The 14680-nt window shown below is 44.4% G+C and overlaps 1 protein-coding gene across 1 annotated transcript in view; it reads right to left on the bottom strand.

Moving 5' to 3' along the window:
- The window catches only part of CALCOCO1 (calcium binding and coiled-coil domain 1), a 66910-nt gene extending 60452 nt beyond the window's left edge, over window positions 1-6458 (bottom strand). Inside the window, exon 1 of the mRNA XM_044284962.1 lies at window positions 6394-6458. The gene's annotated coding sequence lies outside the window, so the exon portion shown is untranslated. The remainder of the gene's footprint in view (window positions 1-6393) is intronic.
- Between the last annotated feature and the right edge of the window lie 8222 nt (window positions 6459-14680).

Genomic DNA, 14680 nt, shown 5'->3' with positions numbered 1-14680 from the left:
TGGCAGCTTGTAAGCAATGACAGGCTGGATCAGTGGGCACTGAAGAGGTTAGTAGTTGGGGGAGGGGGGAGAGGTGCTGTGACTTTATAAAATTTGCAGTTCTTTTCATCCTTTCAACAACCAGTCAAGTCACTGCAACAATTTTGTACATTAATAAAGCATTAAAGGTATTCTGACACAAATCATATTCTACATTTTTCATACCAGCATCTTGATCTGAATACTTTTTAATTGCATGTAATAAAAAATCTGGTATAGCCGCTGAATAATTCAATAAAATGTATCTGTATAGCGCCACCTGCTGTTTGCTGTTTCTCCATCCACCTCACTGAGATGGTCGCACGCGCTCAGTCTAAATCTTCAACTGCCACCAGCCATATCTTCTGAAAGAAGCTGTGTCAGTTATAGGGAGAGAGCTGCAGCAGAAAGGACACGTCCCCTGAGCTGCCAGTCTGAAGAGAATTTAGCAGAGCAATTTGAACAATGAATGTGGAGATCTCTGGATCCATGTGAGGTACAGGGCTGGTTCTAGCTTTGTTAGAGATTGTCATGTCCTATATGATGTCTGTTTTTCATTTTTTCCATCAATTATGGAATATCCCCTTTAATAACAAGAAACATTTCAAAGCACATTCACTAAAGGAAACCTCCAAGTGACACCGTAAATCTAATTTTGGAGAATATCTTCACATTGGCCCACAAGGTTTCCATGTACACTTGCAAATTCAGGACTACCCCTAATAGACTATATGGGCATCATTAGGGTGAGGGGGTCCCACCTGCTTGGTATTTCCTTCTATTTTTCAGACTGGAAAGCCATTCCCCTGAAGGACTCAATGGGTGTCTAGTTACAGACGTGAACACAACCATATCATCCACCTTCAGCCACACCGTGCCACAAAATGTAGGACTGCAGTAGCTGAATGGCGTATTCCTATCTAAAACATTTACTGCATATCCACAGGATATGCCATGTATGTCTGATAGATGAGGGGAACACTTCTTCTGTAGAATGAGCATCCTGCCAACTGACCCAGTACTGGCAGCCAGGGCATATGGATACAGCTGAGCAGCCTGTGTTATATAGGAATAGTGTAACACCAAGCTCCATAAGGTCTGAGATGCCAAACAGCGCCACTCACCGTGCTATGCTTTTCTGTAATTCCCATTTACTTGTATGGGAGCCTCAGAAACAGTGTAGCACAACCCGCTTGATCTCCGACCACTGCATTCAGGCAGTAGGAAGTCGGGAAAGCTTGCACTGAGGTTGGAATACCCCTTTAAAGATTCACTGTACTTTCACTCTATTTCATTTCACTTAATAGATAATTATGTAACTAGCACATTTCTAAATCACTTCATTTTAAAAATATGCCTGCATCCACCTGAAAAAAAGCTGTAAAGTCATGCCCAGTAGAGGGCTCACTTCCACCTACGCTGCGGTCCACTGTCTGTTCTCAGGCAAGATCCGTCCCTGGTAACAGAGACACAGAAGACGGCTCACAGGAAATGAGATCCTGAGCCTGATAAAAGAACTACTTCTACACTGCTTCTGAACATCACAGGAACCTCCTGTGTGTCTGTGTCATTCATCCCTCCTTTTCTGTTCCATGAGATCCAAAGCTAAAAACAAACCTAGTGGGAAGAAAGGCAAAGGTTATCACAGCAATACAGTAGAGGTAGATTCCAGAAAAGGCCCCTTGCTTGTGAGAGAAATGCATCTAGCTGTGCAGCTGAAACAGGGAATAATATGGCTGAAAAAGACATTAGGGAAGCCCAAAAAAGACCTGTTCCTCCACATTTATGATTGTAAAAAGAAGCACAACCATTATGTAAACGTTTTTTGAAAACCCAGTTTCGGTATATTTGCATCACTATTATAGATCATACTCTATTGGAAGGATAAATCCTCTGACAACACGTGCTGCATAGTTATAGATGTGGTCTGTATAGAAATACAAGCCTATAAAATACAGCTCCATGGGTTCCGTTTTCAGTGATATTCAGTAAGCATAGCCCGGCCCTTAAATTTATAGTTCATCAGTCTCTTTATAAAAATGAGTTAATAGAGCCACGCATTCAATGCCAATGGGTGCTTGCCACTTGGATCTCGTCCAGATCTCACAGGGAGAAATTGAATCTGTTGCTTTGTTTTACTGCGCCTGTGTCCCAACCTCTGACAGCTGTTTTCGCTGGGTCCTCCATGTAAGCTGTATAATGAATTGACTTTAATATTCTTAATCCCAATTAAACTCTGAACGAATACCAAAGGACAAGAACCAGTATTTCATCTGTGGGCAAAGCTTAGCTTGTTTCCATATTTTACATGAACTCTGCCAGGTCATGAATCATCCTTTCCTCTCTCCAAATTCAGCATTAACGCTTCACTTTCTGCCCAAGAAATCACTGCTGACACCTATATTCTAAAAGACGGCAGTTCCTTAAAGGGAATGTGTGATTGGAAAATGATCTACTACAGGGATCAGCAACCTCCACCACTCCAGCTGTGGTGAAGCTACGACTGCCACCACGCTCCATTCACTTCTGTGAAAGTTCCAAGAACAGCTTAGCAAGTGTGCATGCTGGGAGTTGTAGTTTCACAACACCTGGAAAAATCCTAAAATCCTGCAGTTTTCGCACTGGTGAGTAAGGGCTTGTTCACACGAACGTGTGAAGCCTGTGCTGTGGATGGCAAATTGCGGTCCACGATGCACGGGCACCGTCCGTGGGGCAGGCGTATAGGGATCGCAGACTTATTCACTTGAATGGGTCCGCAATCCTTCCTTTCCGCAAAAAGATAAAGGTCTCCGTAGTGCTTCCGTAGTGTCCCGTTCCGCATCTCCGGATTTGCGGACCCATTGAAATCAATGGGTCTGCATCCGTTGTGCGGAATGGCCACGGAACGGTGCCCGTGTATTGTGGATCCGCAATACGGCAACAGGCATCACACGTTCGTGTGGACAAGCCCTAAGCCTGATAATAGGCGCCGCTTCTTGGTTTGTACAGATCAATTTTCAGCAGTCATCTCATTATCATCACAGGTAGGATTAACATGGCAGATATCGCCTATATATAGATAACCCAGGATCCGCCATTCACAGTAGGTGATGTCACAGCGTATCTACTCCTTCCTGACCTCTGCACAGGTCACAAAGCATGGCTAGAAAACTCTCCTATAAGTCACGTCCATACAATTGTGTCTATGGCCCTTGGTAGCTGCTGTAAAACAATAGCTCAGGCAAGATGGCCGCCCCATAATCATATTCTGGAAATAGAATTGAAAAAATCTGCAATCAAAAAATTAAAACAGATTCGAAAAAAGGGATATGTGCTGCTATCTGGTTTTAACTGGCAGAAAAAAATTATAGGTGACACATCCAGTTGTATCTTCAAAAACAGTCTGATTTTATAGGGGCTATAATCTGATATCATGCACGTGGGGTGGGACTTGGCGAGATACCTTTATGGCTTTTATAGTATTTATGTACATTTTGCCCACAAAGTTAGTAGGTTCTTACCAACTAATGAACATGCCACCTTTCTGAGGGAGGCACAGCATGGGCTTGTAGTTATGGATTCATACATCTTGGCTGTTGACAAGGGGTTAATTTACCACACAACCTATTCATCTAGTGCAGTATTATATACTCAGGGACACATTATAGCGGTTTATGATGTTGATGCAGAGAACAGTCAGTTCCATGGAGAAGACCCACACAGCCCCACTGATGAAGAACTTTAAGACATGCCCTGCTGACACGTATAGGTGCGAAAAGTGCTTCAAGGCCAAGTTCACACAGTGTCATTTTTGATGCATCTATTTCAAATAGTGGATCTAAATCAACATTTTCCATTTAGGATGGCACCAATCCACCCCGTGTGACTGGACCAGGAAGGATCTGTCAACAGCAGTTTATTATTGTTTTCTATATAGCAAGTATACTGCGGCCATATTCCTAAGACAATATGATGATTTCGGTAGAAAATGCAGTCAATAAATATCCCTTTTCTTCTGCGCTGGTGTACTAAATGTCATTTTACTAAATGTAAAGAAACTGCTACACAGGTTTTCTATACATCGTCATAAACATGACTTAAAGGGGTATTCCCATCTCATGTCAAGCAGTTGACACCAGAACTAGGCGCTGAAACTACACAGCTCCATCCATTGTGTAGTTCAAGTGAACAGGAGCAGTGCTGCAGTAACCAGCTCTGGCCACTACACAGTGAATGGAGCTGTGCAGCTTCAGCGCCAAAGCTAATGGACAGTTGACTGGTGGGGATGCAAGGTGTCGGACCTCGGCACCGCAAAAAAATAGAACTTGTGAGGACTGGTGCGGACTGATTCCACTTGAATGGGTCTGGATCTGGCTGGATGTTGCCCTTGCATTGGGGCCCTAAGGGTGCATTTACACAACTGTACGAATTTAGTGGTCCGCAAACCGCGGATCTGCAAAATACATATGTGGTCCGTTTGGTGTCCACATTCTGTTGCAGACTCATTGGGGGACCTTTACTAAGTCCCCTAAGACACTATTGAAGACTTCGGTTTCTGGCACACGGCAAGACAGGGATGTATTATGAGTAGAGATGAGCGAACTTCTGTTTTAAGTTCGGCGTCTAAAGTTCGGGGGCGGGTTAGCGGAGAATCCCGATCTGGAACCGGATATGGATTCCGACTTCCGTTGTGGTCCGTGGTAGCGGAATCAATAATGGCCGATTATTGATTCCGCTACCACGGACCACAACGGAAGTCGGAATCCATATCCGGTTCCAGATCGGGATTCTCCGCTAACCCGCCCCCGAACTTTAGACGCCGAACTTAAAACAGAAGTTCGCTCATCTCTAATTATGAGGCATTAAACACATAATAAATTAGGCCTCTTTTTTTTTTTGCGTTCCGTATACGGACCGTATACTGAACCATTCATTTCAATCGATCCGCAAACAAAAAAAACGGAAGGTACTCTTTATGCCTTCTGTTTCCTGCAAGAAATTCAAAGTATAGGACATTTTCTATCTTTTGCAAAATGGACATATGGATGCGGATGGCACAGAGACATATGGATGCGGATGGCACAGAGACATATGGATGCGGATGGCACAGAGACATATGGATGCGGATGGCACAGAGACATATGGATGCGGATGGCACAGAGACATATGGATGCGGATGGCACAGAGACATATGGATGCGGATGGCACAGAGACATATGGATGCGGATGGCACAGAGACATATGGATGCGGATGGCACAGAGACATATGGATGCGGATGGCACAGAGACATATGGATGCGGATGGCACAGAGAAGACATTGTGTTTTTTTCCCACTTCCGTTCCGCAAAAGATCATGTCCTATTCTTTGCCGCAAATGCGGACCGCGGACTCACTCAAGTCAATTGGTTCACAATAAAATGCAGACCTCACACAAACAGTATCCGTATTTTGTGTAGCTGCATTCCTCAGAATACACAGTCATGTGCAATCACCTTATGGGGTACTGACTGCTGAGACCCCAATGTTGAAGCACCATTTATCAGACACATTACCGATACGTCACTGACGCATACGGTGGGGAACGTCTTCAGAAAACTGCGTACTAGATGTGCATTGTATCAGAAACACAGCCTGGCAGCAGCGACCATGGCCCACAATTTTCCAAGGTGCAGTCATTGGGGCACATTTACTAAGGGTATTGCCTGGCGCACCTGTCCATGTCAGCTCAGCTCCACACTAAGTGAATGGGGCTCAGCTGCAATACCACGCACATCCTGCGGACAGGTGTGGTGCTGTTTCTGGAAGAAAGCAGCCATATTTTTCTGATCGTGGACAACCCCTGCCAGGGAAAGCTTGGTGACAGCTCCTATACCCATCATCGCTGCGTCCGTCACCCAGCGGTACCAGACTCCAGGCTAGGTTCACATGTAACGTCTTGGTGGCTAAAATCTGCAGCACATTTTGGTGCAGATATACAGGTCGGGAGTGTGAACTATGGTATCTGTGGTGCAGCTCTGGGCAGACCTGCCATTCAGGAGCACAGGGAAACTGGCTGCCCACCACTATGGGAGTAGTAGTTGCAGCCAGGCATTATCTTATAGTGGGGGGAGGGGATTTTTTACATCATCCTAAACTCCCTCACGGGTCTTGGAGCCAAACATATGGTGGAGAGGAAACTCCAAGTCGCTGTGCTTTGGCATCTCCTCCCCGCAGCCGCCAGTGCGAGGCCTATACAGCAGCAGGAGACTTGCTGCGCAGCACTCATGTCCCCGCTTCACTGAAGCACATCACCTCAGGTCGCCCTGTTCTCCAACCCGGGCACCCACCCGCCCTCATACACCCGGCGGCACTGCACACAACACCCCCCTATATAGCAACAAAACAAAACCTCTTACCCCCGCACTCAGAAATCAGCTGTCCCACAACAACAAAAGCTTTGCGCGGTGCTACCTGGGAGTTGTAGTTTCCGCACGGGATCAGCAGGCTGTACGCTCTGTTAGAACGTACTACATTACCCAGAAAGACTCGCGCTGGCAGAAGGTCAGAAGCCTCGGCAGGATTCGCGTTGCTATGGGTTACGGGGCAGTTTTGAAGTTCTTATTGTTTTATAGACAGGAAAGTTTCCATTGCTCGCTAGCATGGAGGTGGGCAGAAGCCAGGAACAGCTTTATTGTCAGCGCACTGAGATTCTCAAGGATGTGCGATATATAACATAATAACGTATAATGTGTGTACACTCTGCTGTGAAGTAGAAGTAGTCTCACCTTTTGTGGTTTTATTGACCTTCCCTGAATTTTCAGAAGTGTAAATACTGTAGCCCTCGGAGCCTTGACTATGAAAAAAGATCCAGCATGTCCGAACCAATAGCCATGGATTGTCTATGTAATGTTAACAGCAACTTTTCCGTCAGATGGGATTCTTTTTTTCGCGCCTCAGCTCTTGCGTACAGTAAATATTGCATCATGTTCTATATTGTGCGTATTTTTTACGTAGTTCTGACTCCATAGAAGGGAATGGGGCTGTGTGAAAAGAGGAAGGAATCCGGATGCAATGCGGTCTTCACGGATGGTTGGAGATGTAGATTCTTATTCTTTAGGGCTCTTTCACATGAGCGGATCCCGTGCGACAACTTTATCTCACTGTGATTTTGTAGTAAAAAGATCACAGAGAGGCAAAGAGCATTATCAATCATGTTACTGCTCCGTGTCTCTGCTGAGCGGGGCTTGGCTCTCTTTCGCGCAGCGGATTACCCGCACGGGATCCGCTCGTGTGAAAGAGCCCTTAGTGTTTCTTCATGAGCGTGAAAAACATCAAAACTGATTGCATCTGCTCCGAAAAAACACACACACTGAACGAAATCACAGAAAAAGCAGATTGAGCAAAACCATCAGTTTTTTCCTGTACAGATCCCAACACAATCCATATTGCTCGTGTGAAAGAGGCCTTAGAGTGGGTTCACACATGCCAGTTTTCAGCATTTTTGCATTTTTAGTGCCCTTCTTTTTTTTTTACTTCAGAAGTTAGATGAAGATCTATGGGAAATATAGATTCCAGACAACACAAGAGTTTTTTTTTTTTTTTATAGAGGAGTTTTTGTTAATTAGGTGGCATTCTTTGGGTCTCTGTCGTGTGTTTTTCAAACGCAGCATGTTGAAGCTGTTGGCGTTTTTTTTGGTGTTTTGACATTTTTTTAAAGCAATTACACATAGGCGTATTTAGGCCTCCCACAAAATGCGGGCTGCAATGCACGAACACCGACCGTGGGGCAGCCGCAGCAGATTGCGGAACAATTCACTTTAATGGGTCCGTGATCCGCCCATTCCACAAAATGATAGGACTTTTTTTGCGGAACGGAAGTATGGGACGAAACCCTACGTAAGCACTCCGTAGTGCTTCCGTAGGGTTCCGTTCCGTGCTTCCGTTCCGCACTTTTCCGCATCTCCGGATTTGCGGATCCATTGAAGTGAATGGGTCCGCATCCGTGATGCGGAAGCCCACAGAACGGTGCCAGTGTATTGCGGATCCGCAAATGCGGTCTGCAATACGGCAACGGGCAGCACAAGTTCGTGTGCAGGAGGCCTTAGTCCGTGAAATACACTCTTTGTGTCAGCAGTATGTTCCATATTGAACACCGCTCCTGTGACACAAACTCACTGCATTAGGCTCCATTCACACGACCGTAAGTGTTTTGTGGTCCGCAAATTGCACAGATACTGGCCGCAGGTGTTCCGCATTATGCGGACCGCACATGGCCGGTGCTATATAGAAAATACCTATTCTTGTCCGCAATTGCAGACAAGAATAGGACATGCTCTATATTTTTGCGGGGCCACGTGATGGAACCAAGGATGCGGACAGCACTAAGCATTGAAATGAATGGGTCCGCACCCGTTCCAGAAAATTGCGGAACAGATGTATACCCATTGATATGATCGTGTGAATAGACCCTTATAAATGCTGCTGTCACATGGGGCGTATTCCCCGCACTGAATCTGCTCATGTGAAATTGCCCTTTAGATGGGAAAAAACAGTTTTCACAGATATTTAGAAAAAAATGCAGCTGACACAGGAAGAAGTGCAGCTGTGTATTAGGGTTAGGCTACATGGCAAAAAGACATGTGACATAACTATGTATGTACAGGTCCTTCTAAAAAAATTAGCATATTGTGATAAAGTTTATTATTTTCTGTAATGTACTGATAAACATTAGACTTTCATGTATTTTAGATTCATTACACACCAACTGAAGTAGTTCAAGCCTTTTATTGTTTTAATATTGATGATTTTGGCATACAGCTCATGAAAACCCAAATTTCCTATCTAAAAAAATTAGCATATCATGAAAAGGTTCTCTAAACGAGCGATTAACCTAATCATCTGAATCAACTAATTAACTCTAAACACCTGCAAAAGATTCCTGAGGCTTTTAAAAACTCCCAGCCTGGTTCATTACTCAAAACCGCAATCATGGGTAAGACTGCCGACCTGACTGCTGTCCAGAAGGCCATCATTGACACCCTCAAGCAAGAGGGTAAGACACAGAAAGAAATTTCTGAACGAATAGGCTGTTCCCAGAGTGCTGTATCAAGGCACCTCAGTGGGAAGTCTGTGGGAAGGAAAAAGTCTGGCAGAAAACGCTGCACAACGAGAAGAGGTGACCAGACCCTGAGGAAGATTGTGGAGAAGGACCGATTCCAGACCTTGGGGGACCTGCGGAAGCAGTGGACTGAGTCTGGAGTAGAAACATCCAGAGCCACCGTTTACATGCGTGTGCAGGAAATGGGCTACAGGTGCCGCATTCCCCAGGTCAAGCCACTTTTGAACCAGAAACAGCGGCAGAAGCGCCTGACCTGGGCTACAGAGAAGCAGCACTGGACTGTTGCATGTCATTCGGAAATCAAGGTGCCAGAGTTTGGAGGAAGACTGGGGAGAGGGAAATGCCAAAATGCCTGAAGTCCAGTGTCAAGTACCCACAGTCAGTGATGGTCTGGGGTGCCATGTCAGCTGCTGGTGTTGGTCCACTGTGTTTTATCAAGGGCAGGGTCAATGCAGCTAGCTATCAGGAGATTTTGGAGCACTTCATGCTTCCATCTGCTGAAAAGCTTTATGGAGAGGAAGATTTCATTTTTCAGCACGACCTGGCACCTGCTCACAGTGCCAAAACCACTGGTAAATGGTTACTGACCATGGTATTACTGTGCTCAATTGGCCTGCCAACTCTCCTGACCTGAACCCCATAGAGAATCTGTGGGATATTGGGAAGAGAAAGTTGAGAGACGCAAGACCCAACACTCTGGATGAGCTTAAGGCCGCTATCGAAGCATCCTGGGCCTCCATAACACCTCAGCAGTGCCACAGGCTGATTGCCTCCATGCCACGCCGCACTGAAGCAGTCATTTCTGCAAAAGGATTCCCGACCAAGTATTGAGTGCATAACTGAACATAATTATTTGAAGGTTGACTTTTTTTGTATTAAAAACACTTTTCTTTTATTGGTCGGATGAAATATGCTAATTTTTTGAGATAGTAAATTTGGGTTTTCATGAGCTGTATGCCAAAATCATCAATATTAAAACAATAAAAGGCTTGAACTACTTCAGTTGGTGTGTAATGAATCTAAAATATATGAAAGTCTAATGTTTATCAGTACATTACAGAAAATAATGAACTTTATCACAATATGCAAATTTTTTGAGAAGGACCTGTAGGACTTGATTTCAGTAAAACACAGCCAAGTCACAGGCGAGTTGCGTGTCGCACGTCGCTTTCATTACACTGAATTGAGGAAAAGTCCCGCACGACTTGTGATGTGTGCCACAAAATCTATCAGGTCTGGACTTTTTGCAGCATGTCACGTGTCACATTGCAACACCATTGACAATCATTATCTCAAATGTTGCGTGACTTTCATGTCACGCGACACATGTCATGGTGTAGCCGAACCTTAAAAAGATAAAAATAGACAAATCGCTTGGTCTAGATGCCATACATCACCATATACTAAGAGAATAAAGTAATGACAGACCCTATTTCTGATAATTAAAGGGGTTGTCTCACTTCAGCAACTAGCATTTATTATGTACAGAAGGTTAATACAAGCCACTTACTAATGTATTTGTATTATCCATATTGCTTCCTTTGCTGGCTTCATTAATTTTTCCATCACATTTTACACTGCTCGTATCCATAGTTACGACCACCCTACAATCCATCAGCTGTGGCCGTGTTTGCATACTATAGAAAAAAGCACCAGCCTATGTGCGCTCCCACGGCCTGTGCCACCAGAGAGGCTGGCACTTTTTCCTATAGTGTGCAAGCACGACCACCACTGATGGATTGATTGGCCGGCTACATGATCCCTACAGCATTAATTACTTCTGAGAGTTTATTATGTACCCAGTCAGCAGCAGAGAGGAGGGCATGGGCGGTCCTCTGGGCATCTGCCCACCTGGGAGAAAATGTCTGTATGTGGGTAAGTAACGGGCTCAGTGATAGAAAACAGAGGGTGGTTATTAATGGTGCACACTCAGATTGGGTCACTGTCACTAGTGGGGTACCTCAGGGGTCAGTATTGGCCCCTATTCTCATCAATATATTTATTATCTTGTAGAAGGCTTGCTCTGTAAAATATATTTTTTTTTTCCAATTCTATTTATTGAAGGCAAATCAATATCATAGTATTTACTTAAATAGCATGTGCCCGAGAAAGTATGCAATACAAACTCTGAGCATTTCACAGTACAGAGGACTCATCCTCATTGAGGATTCATAAATGATACAACAACAATACAATGTTTAAATGCCAATAAACATTTTGGGGGTAAGTAACTAAAGGGAAGGAAAATCATCACATGGGGGTAGGTGAGGTTATACCTGAAGCACACCCAAGGTGCCTCTAAGAGAGGAGGTGAGATACCAGGAGGTATATTAAAACGACTTGACCAAATCAGATATGTCAGCAGGCCTAAAATGTGTGTGGAGGAAAGTTTTCCATTTCCCAAAGAATTTGGAGGCGGAGCTTTCTTTCTGCCTCAATCCTTTCATATCGCAGTAATAGTTTCAGCTCTGAGATCACCATGGACATCCCTGGCATGCTACCAGAAAGCCAATTATGCAATAAAACTCTTGGCCACCAGTAGTATGGCGTGAAGAAAGCGAGGAACCTTTGTTTGGCCAAAAGATTGGTCCGTGGGCAAGCGAATGTAATGGAACAGCAATGATTGGGGTTCCAAGGCAAGATCCACTGACCAATATGATTTAATATATAGTAGAACTATTTCCCAAAATTTAGAAACCTGAGGCATTGTGCCATAAATGGCATTGTGCATCATTTTGAAATACGTTTCCCGCCATCTTTCATTGATGACACATTGACAAATCTTGGACCAGCCCTCCAAGATTTTCTCCCCGATCTCAGCATCCATTGTGATACTTTCCCATTTCTTAAAAAGTGTAGATGGTTTTACTTTTGTGATATTCCCAGACAATGCCCTATATAGATCTGAGAGCGTGACCAATCGCAAAGAGTGCCCTAATATCATCAAAAGAGCTTGAAGTTGCCTCCTTTGACAAGTCCCGCACCCTATGGGCCAGATTTATCATTACTCTGACAGCTCACTCCACTTTCACATATGGCTAAAGTCAGTTTTAGCCAAGTCAGATTTATGATCGCCCCTTTAAGACTGTAATAAATGTGGTTTGACGGTAGCAGTTTATCCGTCAGTAAGCAGCTTTACAAAAGTCGCACATCTTTATGAAAAAGTCGCATGTTCTATTAAAAAGTCTCATAAGATAAGCATGGTCCTCACTGGAGTGAAGTTGCGACTTTTTTGCGACTTTTTAAAAAAGTCCCAATAGTAAATCTGTCTAGAGATTCATTTACATACGAAAACACGCCCACTTTCAGAAAACTGGCGAGCATAGTGCAGAGCAGAAAAAAGTCGCAAATTTGTGCGCAGTTTTAGCCTTTGGGACTTTTATGCGACTTTTCCACTCCACAAAAGTGACTTTGCCTAATGATATATCTGGCCCTATGTCTGCAGAAACCCAAAACCTGCATAATATGCAAAAAGTGGGAATCCGGTAGCTGATATTTTTTTCTTCAGTTCTCTGGGAGACAGCCATTATTCCCCCCCTGTGTTCTAACTATCTTTGCTGATATCCAGTTTCTGGAGAAACTTGCGTGCCTCCCCTGGGGAAACTCCGGATGGTTCCACAACAGCATCCCTTTAGATAATGAATGAGACAGTCCAAACGACTTACCGATTGCTTTCTAAGCCGCTATCGTGTCTTTTATCAATATTGAATTCTTAATTTCCGGGGGAAGCCCTGCTAGGTTGGAATGTAAGCAAGATACCAAATCCCAGGGATCCACCAGATTCTGTTCCAATTCTCTGTTGGAGAAATGATCTGTGTTGGGTACCCAGTCCAAGATGCGCCTCATTAGGCAGGTTAAGTTATATCCCCTGATATTTGGGAACTTTACTCCACCTTCCAGAGCATTAGTTTTTGCAAAGAGATCCGGGGACAATTACCTGCCCATATGAATCTAGTGAAAGCCTTGTTCAAGATGCTAACGTTGCCATGTTTTAGCAAGATTGGGAGAGTTTGAAGGGGGTACAATAGTTTGGAGAAACTCATCATTTTGATCAAATGACATCTGCCTAATAAAGACAAGGGAAGATTATGCAATTTTTCTGATTCCGCCGTTATCTTTCCAATCAATGGTGGATAATTGAGGGTATACAATGAGCTAAGTAGCCTACCAATCCTTAACCCCAGGTATGTTATATATTGTTTAACTGTAGTATGAGTGAAACCACTCGATAGCCAAAGGCTAGGAGGGTTTTTGGCATGTAGCTCCAAAGTTTCACTCTTGGAGGAGCTGATGTTATATCCTGAGAGAAGGCCAAAACGTTGAAGCTGATCTACCAATGGACCCAAGTGCTGCTGAGGAGTTGACATAAATATCAATATGTCATCAGCATATAATGCTAATTTGACCTCTTTCTTACCTACTCTAATACCCGAATATAAGTCAGAGTCCTCCAAGAGTCTAGCTAAGGGTTCTAAGGCTAAGTCAAATAGCAACGGGGATAAAGGACACCCCTGTCTGGTACCTCTTTGGAGCGGGAAAATGGGGGACAGAAAACCTCCTGTGTGTATTCTCGCAATTGGGCTAGTGCAGGGATGGACAAACTGCGGCTCTCTAGCTGTTGTAAAACTACAAATCCCATCATGCCCAGTCTGCCTACATCTATCAGCCTACAGCAGGGCATGATGGGATTGGCAGTTTTACAACAGCTGGAGAGCCGCAGTTTGCCCATCCCTGGGCTAGTGTAAAGACCTTTTAGGAAGATGCGTATGTTGCCAAAGATCTGGAATCTGTCCAACAACGCCCCCAGCCAGTCCCATCTGACGGTATCAAAAGCTTTTTCAGCGTCCAAGGCTAGCAAAATGGGAGCTGTATCTGGATGGGGACGGTGTTGGTAGCCAGAACCTTCCTAACGTTGGCCACCGCCGATTGGCCTTTTATGAATCCTACCTGGGAAGGACCTATCAGTGACCGCAATAATATTCCTAGTCTATCTGCCAAGATATTTATTAAGATCTTCATGTCCTGGTTGATTAATGAAATTGGGCGGTAAGATTTAGGATCCTGAGGATCCTTGTTGGGCTTCAATAGCAGTTTGATATAGGCTACGTTCGTGTGATTGGGGAAGCAACCCGTCTGGAGTAAGTGGTTGTAATAATCTGCTACGGTGGGAATCAACCGATCTTGCATTAGTTTGTAAAATTCTCCCATAAACCCATCTGGGCATGGGGCCTTGCTGTTGAGCGATTTTACTGTGTTTAAGATCTCCCCCTCTGTGATCTTTGCACTTAGAGTCTCTTGTTGTTGTGTAGTTATGGTTGGCAATTTAAGTGTTGATAGAAACTCCATGGCCTTGGTACCATCCCTCTGGGTGTCCTCATAATATTCTCCAAGGAGTTTATTTATTTGTTTAGGATTGGTATGGATGGCTCCCCTACTATCCTTCAGGGATGTAATAATCGTAGGGGGCGTCTTACCTATTGCTAAGTTCGCCAACATTGTACCCGATTTATTGGCATAGTGGAACTGATCCGTCTGATATGCTGATCTATGCATGGCTTCTCGCCTGTCTGCCCACCACTCATAAT

This window comes from Bufo gargarizans, chromosome 3, assembly GCF_014858855.1.
Source record: "Bufo gargarizans isolate SCDJY-AF-19 chromosome 3, ASM1485885v1, whole genome shotgun sequence".
NCBI classification, from domain to species: domain Eukaryota; kingdom Metazoa; phylum Chordata; class Amphibia; order Anura; family Bufonidae; genus Bufo; species Bufo gargarizans.
This window is presented reverse-complemented; position numbering and strand designations above follow the sequence as displayed.